This window comes from Toxorhynchites rutilus, chromosome 1 (assembly GCF_029784135.1).
Source record: "Toxorhynchites rutilus septentrionalis strain SRP chromosome 1, ASM2978413v1, whole genome shotgun sequence".
NCBI lineage: Eukaryota > Metazoa > Arthropoda > Insecta > Diptera > Culicidae > Toxorhynchites > Toxorhynchites rutilus.
The window spans coordinates 122,414,616-122,421,553 of record NC_073744.1 but is presented as its reverse complement, the minus strand read 5'-3'; the positions used below and the strand labels follow the sequence as shown (position 1 = coordinate 122,421,553).

Here is a 6,938-nt window from a genome sequence, read left to right as displayed (position 1 = left end):
TCTCAGCACGTTCAGTTCGAGGCTTCATTCCAACTTGGGAAGTTTCGGTATTCTTTCTGGGGAGTGATGGAAAAGAAGTAATTTTTCTTTTCCTGATGGCACCCTGCGATGTACCGGAACATCCGGCATTGGGAGCGTCAGCAACAGGCTCGTCGTTCTGCAGAATGGAGTAGGGATTGTCCTGTGTCGTTTGCACGGAACTCTTAAGCATTTCTGCAAAAGTCCGCTTGGAACGTTCCTTTAAGGAACGCTTGAGTTTTTCCCCTCGTTGTTTGTACACCGGGCATTGAATAAGATCATGAGGAGTCCCGCCGCAATGAAGACACTTGTGCTCTTTCGCGCAAGGATTCTCATAATGGCTCTCTCCACAATCTGCGCAACGTTTTTTATTGCAATAATAGGCGGCCGTGTGACCGAGTTGCATACATTTGTTGCATTTCATTACCCGGGGTACAAACAATCGAACAGGTAAACGAAGTGCCCCTATTGCAACGTAATTTGGAAGGGCGGAACCCTCAAAAGTCACACGAAAAGAGTTTGTCCGATTGAGAATTCTTTTGTCATTTTTATGTGACACAGATTTCAGTCGATCGCATGCAAGAATCTTCACAGTTTTTAGTGTGGAGTTCTTGAAGCGACCGACACCATCAATTATCTCTTTTCGGGTCAAACCCTTTTCGGTTATTACGCCGTCTATTTCGACGTTGCAACAGGGTACGTATACACGATACTCAATCGCAAAGAGGTCGCAGCGCGTTATTTTGTTCGCTTGGGTCCTGCTTGAGACGACAACTCGTAGTTTGTCTGGCCCCATCCGTGTAATTTCGGTAACGTCAGAAAAATGTTGAGTTAGTTCCTTCGAGATGCGAATGACATTGAGAGGTTTGGATTTTCGTCTAAAGTACACAATGAATGGGCCTTTGGAGCCTTCAGGGTATTCTTTAGGACGAAAATCCTGTTTCTCGTCGATTTCCTCATCTTCGGAACTATCAACTTCGTAAACAGAATTTTCTACCTCAATTTCTGCTTCATCCTCCTGCTCTTCAGGAGGAGGTTCGGTATCAGAAATATTCAATTGCGTCAACGGGGGGTCCTTCCCGCCCTCAGCCATATTAAAAAAAATCGGCCAACTGTTCGATATGAACAGAAAATAATAATTATCAAAATGAATAAGTAAAAAAAAATATTATAAGGTTATGCTGCGGATAATATTTATATTAATTTATTTTATTTATATAAAATTCTAAAATGAAAAAAAGTTCCAATAAAATTTCAACGGTAATGTAATCAAGAAAAAATAGACACCCCTAATGCCAACGTTTGCCGATTTGGTAAACACACAGATGAACAATGGTGTAAATCGAGCACAGATGGTAGAAGGAATGATAGGAGGACAAAAGAAAAATAAACTTATACTTGCCGCTGCTGTGTGGCGTGTGTGATGAATCTGTATGAATTGTATCCTCTGCGTCTCGGTCGCGCACCACTTTGAGCTTCGCTCTACTCACAAGCGCAACCGATGAAAAAAAAACACAGTCTGATTCGATGTGGAAAAAAACACCTTTGTTGGATCGTTTCGAAAACCTATCCGATCTACTTGCGAGTTATCGAACGAATCAAGAACGACCGATTTAGATGATCGACATCATTTTAAGTTATTATTTTGCAAATTTTACATGTTCTTAGTCTTCGTTCAATATTCCTATGTGACTTGACTAGACCTACGCGACTAGAATTCAATCTAAACGCAAGTGTGATAAGTTGACTATAAAATATAATCAAGTGTAATGTAATTTTCGTTCAAAAAATTACAAAATAAATTGTCCGAAATTTGAATTCAATCTGTCCCAAATTTGATTTTTTGTTATAAATGGTGTCCGAAGCTTGATTCACATTCGCTTGATTTGAAAAGTATTTTATTCGATGATTTTTGAATGTTTTCAATCAAATAGGTACCAAAGTAGAAAGCTTAAAATCATATTGAACTAATTTATTAAAAAAACAATCGAATAATACCTGTGCATAGAGTTGAGATCTGTTTTCTGCATCATATGCCTTAAGCGTCCGAAATATGATTCAGAACGGTACTTGATGGACACAAATGCTTGAACTATGGAGAATGTCAACATTTTAGTTGTTTTAATGTGTTTTGTACAATATACAACGTAAATTTGATATTAGAAACAATTTTAGTTTACCAACAAACATTCGGATGAAATAAATTATGATAATAAAAAATAATTAGGATGGAACAAATATGGAGAATGTACCAAACTAAATGTCAATTAATTATCAACCTGCCAATTCCCTCTTTAAAATCTGCTACGCAATTGACGAATTCATATTCCTCGAAGTACCTCACCAGCTCATCTCCCCCATCATCCAGCGGCTAATAAACATAGACGAAATGCGAAATTCCTCCACCGCGAGCCAATTCGACGTTGCTGGCTGAAAGTGTGGCTGAAAGCACCGGGAAAATCGGCGGTGGGTTGTTGGTCACATAAAAGAACGAGATTGAAGACGAATAGACAAACGAAGGATTGTTGGGACAGGGCCGGGAACCGCGTGTCTGCACAACATCGTATCTCGGGATGGGAGGCAGGGTTCAGGTAGGGTGAATGCGCATTACTCGATGCGCCTGGGCACCCTGCTCCCATTGCTCTTCCAGCAGCCGGCTGGCTGGCTGGCGGGTGAGATATTTTAAAAGTTTTATTACAATATTGCCTTCGTCTTTGCAGCTTAAGAGAAGAGTTTCCCGAAAATCGAATCAACGAAACCGAAAGAAGCTGAAAGTTTCCGTGACCTATCTTCAGTTGTTCAGAGCGAGAAAAATTGCGCCTTTGTCCGGGTTAGGGTGAATCTCTCCTGGCGACCACCAGACGGCAGCAGAGTGTACCACCATATACTATCCTCAACGCAGAGCCAACACCAGCCGAACTCGGAACATGCTGATTTATTCAAACCGTGTCCATTCAGTTGGTTACATGGCATGGCGCGCTTCGGTCTCGAGTCTTGAACGGTCCGATAATACCCAACTGTTTGTTCGCTACTATCACAACGATCCACAAGTGGCCACCGCATCGTTTGTATAGGCTTCTAGGTTCGGTGTTTTCGGGGGCCGTCTGCTACGTCATTGTTTCGCGGTATCGGTATTTACGGTGGCGGTGGCGTGTGGTTTGCGTGTTTACCTCGCGTGTGGTGCGTATTGGTTGCGAGGGCGAGAATAACGTCGGATAGGTCAGCAGCGGTCTGATTGAGCTGCTCGTCGCGTATCGAAAACCGCCGGGGCTGGTCGCCACTGGGGTTGGCCACGGGCACGATGTGAGCACTAAAATGCTAAATGTGGGTGAGAATGTGTGTCGCATCTGCAAGTAGCACCTCGTCGTCGAATTCGGTTGTGCGACTCAGTCAACCAGTGAGGGGTGAAATTGGATATGCAATAATCGAAGTTTGTTGGGAAAATAGACTGCGAAGTTCGGGTGACGCTGTCGCAAGTTTGCAATATTAGCATAATCGTCATCGATGACAGCCCCAATGTTTGTAACCGTTTGCCACTTGTTGAATGGTTCGGACTGCCAAATTACGCTATGATTGGTGATTCCAATCGAAGAACGGTATTATATTAGGTCTAATTTGGATGGAGAAGAGTTTAATTTGTAAGACAGGTGCTCTCTATCTGGATGATCCAAACTAGATGAAAATTCCGTGAAGGGAAGAGTTTGTGCTTTTGATCCGCCAGTGCGTGCTAATCGGGTTTCTAATTGGAATTATGATAATCAGTGAAGCCACAAAATTTTTCTTGCTATCATGAAATATGTTCTAACTGTTAGTATTTGAATCTCAATTATTGATTAAATTTTGTTGAAATATGTTTTCTCATGCATATCTGTTCTATTGTATTCTGTTCTATTTCCACTCTCAGTGGTTTTTGTATCGCGCTATAATCTTAAATGTGTCAGCCTAATGTTTTCCTATAGTGTCCTAAATGTTGATTCACGAATAACTAAAAGCATAATAATTATACACGAGAATCTCTGTGCACACTCGCATGACATCACTTCAAATCGATTCATTCAATCCTTCCCTGTGAATCACATTGCTTTGGTGATTTTCAAAACACGATCATATCTCACCACTAGGCCATTACGATCATTGATTATTGCCCACCTCACCTTCCTCACCTCCCCCCAAGGAACCATCGCATAGTTAGAACCCCAACGATTCGAAGTTGACGCACGGTGTCTTACGTTTCGCGCGTTCGCCGTTCTCCCCGAGAAGTATCGAAGGCAGGTTCCCCGAGACGTGCCCGCAATATATGAGTGCACCAAATCGAGGACCAATCTCTAATGCTGTTGGGGAATGCGTAAATTTGTCGAAGCGCGAGTCGATGTCAAGTGGAAGAAGAACACTGTGTCTTGACCACAGCGAAGATCACACCACAGAGTGAATGAATGTGCGAAAATAGTGTCAATGTTCAATAATTTATGCTGCCGATGGTGAATGACTAATTAGCCTGAAGTTTGTTTGGAAGTGGCGGGTGGCAAGCAGAAATTTAGAGTACAGCTGTGAGCAAAGGCGCGAAGCTATAAATCATCCACATTGGCCGCTCCGCTTCCAGTAATAGAGCGGCGAGTAATAGGTTTATTTAGAGGAATTAATTACGTGCTCCGGGTGGTGAAACTCAGCTGTTCGGAAGTAGTTGTAGCTTACTTCCGAGGCAGAAGAACAGGAAGTCCGAAAAAATGCTCGTGAGCTGCGATTGAATAATGGGAATAAATCATCGTTAAATTTTAATAGCATTAATCTAGTCTTAAAGCGCAAAATTAATGTTGAAGTTTGCGCTCGCGATAGCGAAATACGGAAGTGTTCACATTATCGTGAGAAGATGAACGATGTAAATGTAACACGAGATTCATAAAATTAATCTGGTAAGTATTTGTTTAATATATTTATTTTATCATGACATTGAATCTTTGAAAAAAGAAGCGATCACATTGATACAGCATTTTTGCACTCGTGAAAGACCAACTTATATGTAAGTTTGTGTATTATGGCCAATGCCACTTCAAGTAGATAATTTTCCATGCGGAAAATATAAATCAAAAATGTTCAAACGATACCATAAGAAGAATATTTTGTTTTGATTTTCACTATCAGAGTTTTCAGACCCGGTGAACTTCTTTCCGTTCATAGGGGTAGTGGGGGCAAATTGGTCATGCGGGGAAAAGTGGTCACCTGCTTGTTTGGTAGTATAACTATTGCCTATAGATGCCGTATTGATAGCCACCTTATGTTTTAAGAATGTAATGACTTTTGAGCCACCCTATACTTCAGTAGAGATGACGCATGTCAAAATATAAATAAAAACAGAAATTGCTCTCTCGATAGCCATTCGCCCGTAGTTCTGTACGTATGGTATCTAAGGAATTTCTCGTGAAATTTAGTTTGTTCAATCTGATATGTTGGACAAATCATCAGTTTGGACAACTGTTCACATATTCTAGGAGCGGTGAACAGATATTTTGTTTAATTTCAGCGATTAATTAGCATAGGAATTACTTTGATGTTTGGGGGCAAAGTGGTCATAGGTGAATAACGACCTACAATTTCCTGTTTACTAAAGCTGATATACCTCATCACATTCTGCTCTTGAAGAGGTTTCTTTTGTGGCTTTGACTCTGAAAAAATATGCCACTCCAACTTAACTAAGCCCCATTATGCGGAACGTTATGTGTTTCTTATTAGGGGCTGTCCACATACCACGTGGACAGAAAAAGCGTGATTTTGGACTCTCCCCTCCCCCTCCATGGACAAGCGTGGACATTTTCATACCCCTCCCCCTCTTGTCCACGTGGACATTTTTCTTTATTTTATTAGAATAATTCAGGAAATAACCGAATTGCGCATAAATTAAATTTAAATTCCATTTAAGTTTATTTTGTTTCAAATTTTACTTGCTGAACCCTGCCACGTTTGCTGTGGCTCATTGATTTTTTATGACAGAGAAATGAGTAGTAAAACAAAACAATTTTCCATATGAGTTTAATTTTGAAATACTTGTAATACTTTATTTTTCTATTATTAGGCTGTCAAAAAAGTCCTGCGGTATTTCCGCGAGGTGTCGTTGTAAGCGCGTAGTTCTAGTTGTATTCATTGTATCGAGTCATACTAAGCTTGTTGGAAAGGTATTTTTGCAGCGCTATAATATAGTCCTTGACAGTGTTTTGTTTGGTTAAGTCGTTCGTGAGTTATAGAGCAAAATAAAGAGAAAATCCGACATATTTTACAGTACTACTATGACAAAGGCAAAAATGCATCTCAAGCTGCCAATAAAATTTGTGCAGTTTATGGACCCGATACAGTTTCCATTTCCACCGCACAACGATGGTTTCAACGTTTTCGTTCTGGTGACGAGGTCGTCGAAGATGCGCCACGCTCCGGAAGGCCTGTCGTCGAAAATTGCGACAAAATCGCTGAATTAGCCGAGAAAGACCGGCATAGTAGCAGCCGTAGCATCGGCCAAGAGCTGGGGATAAGTCATCAAACCGTTATTAACCATTTGAAGAAACTTGGATTCACAAAGAAGCTCGATGTATGGGTGCCACACACGTTGACGCAAAAAAACATATTTGACCGTATCGACGTATGTGAATCACTGCTGAATCGCAACAAAATCGACCCGTTTCTGAAGCGGATGGTGACTGGCGATGAAAAGTGGGTCACTTACGACAACGTGAAGCGCAAACGGTCGTGGTCGAAGCCCGCTGAAGCGGCTCAGACGGAGGCCAAGCCCTCATTAACGGCCAGGAAGGTTCTGCTGTGTGTTTGATGGGATTGTCAAGGAATAATCTATTATGAGCTGCTTCCCTATGGCCAAACGCTCAATTCGGACCTGTACTGCCAACAACTGGACCGCTTGAAGGTAGCAATCATGAAGA

The 6,938-nt window shown here is 41.5% G+C and overlaps 1 protein-coding gene across 3 annotated transcripts in view; it reads left to right on the top strand.

Moving 5' to 3' along the window:
• The first annotated feature begins 2,997 nt into the window (after positions 1–2,997).
• The window catches only part of LOC129762280 (monocarboxylate transporter 12-like), a 660,562-nt gene continuing 656,621 nt past the window's right edge, over positions 2,998–6,938 (top strand). For 2 of the 3 annotated variants that reach the window (XM_055760402.1, XM_055760404.1), the window contains exon 1: positions 3,854–4,928. The gene's annotated coding sequence lies outside the window, so the exon portion shown is untranslated. Of the gene's footprint in view, positions 3,322–3,853; positions 4,929–6,938 lie in introns of those variants that run through there. The other variant, XM_055760403.1, reaches the window with a different exon arrangement.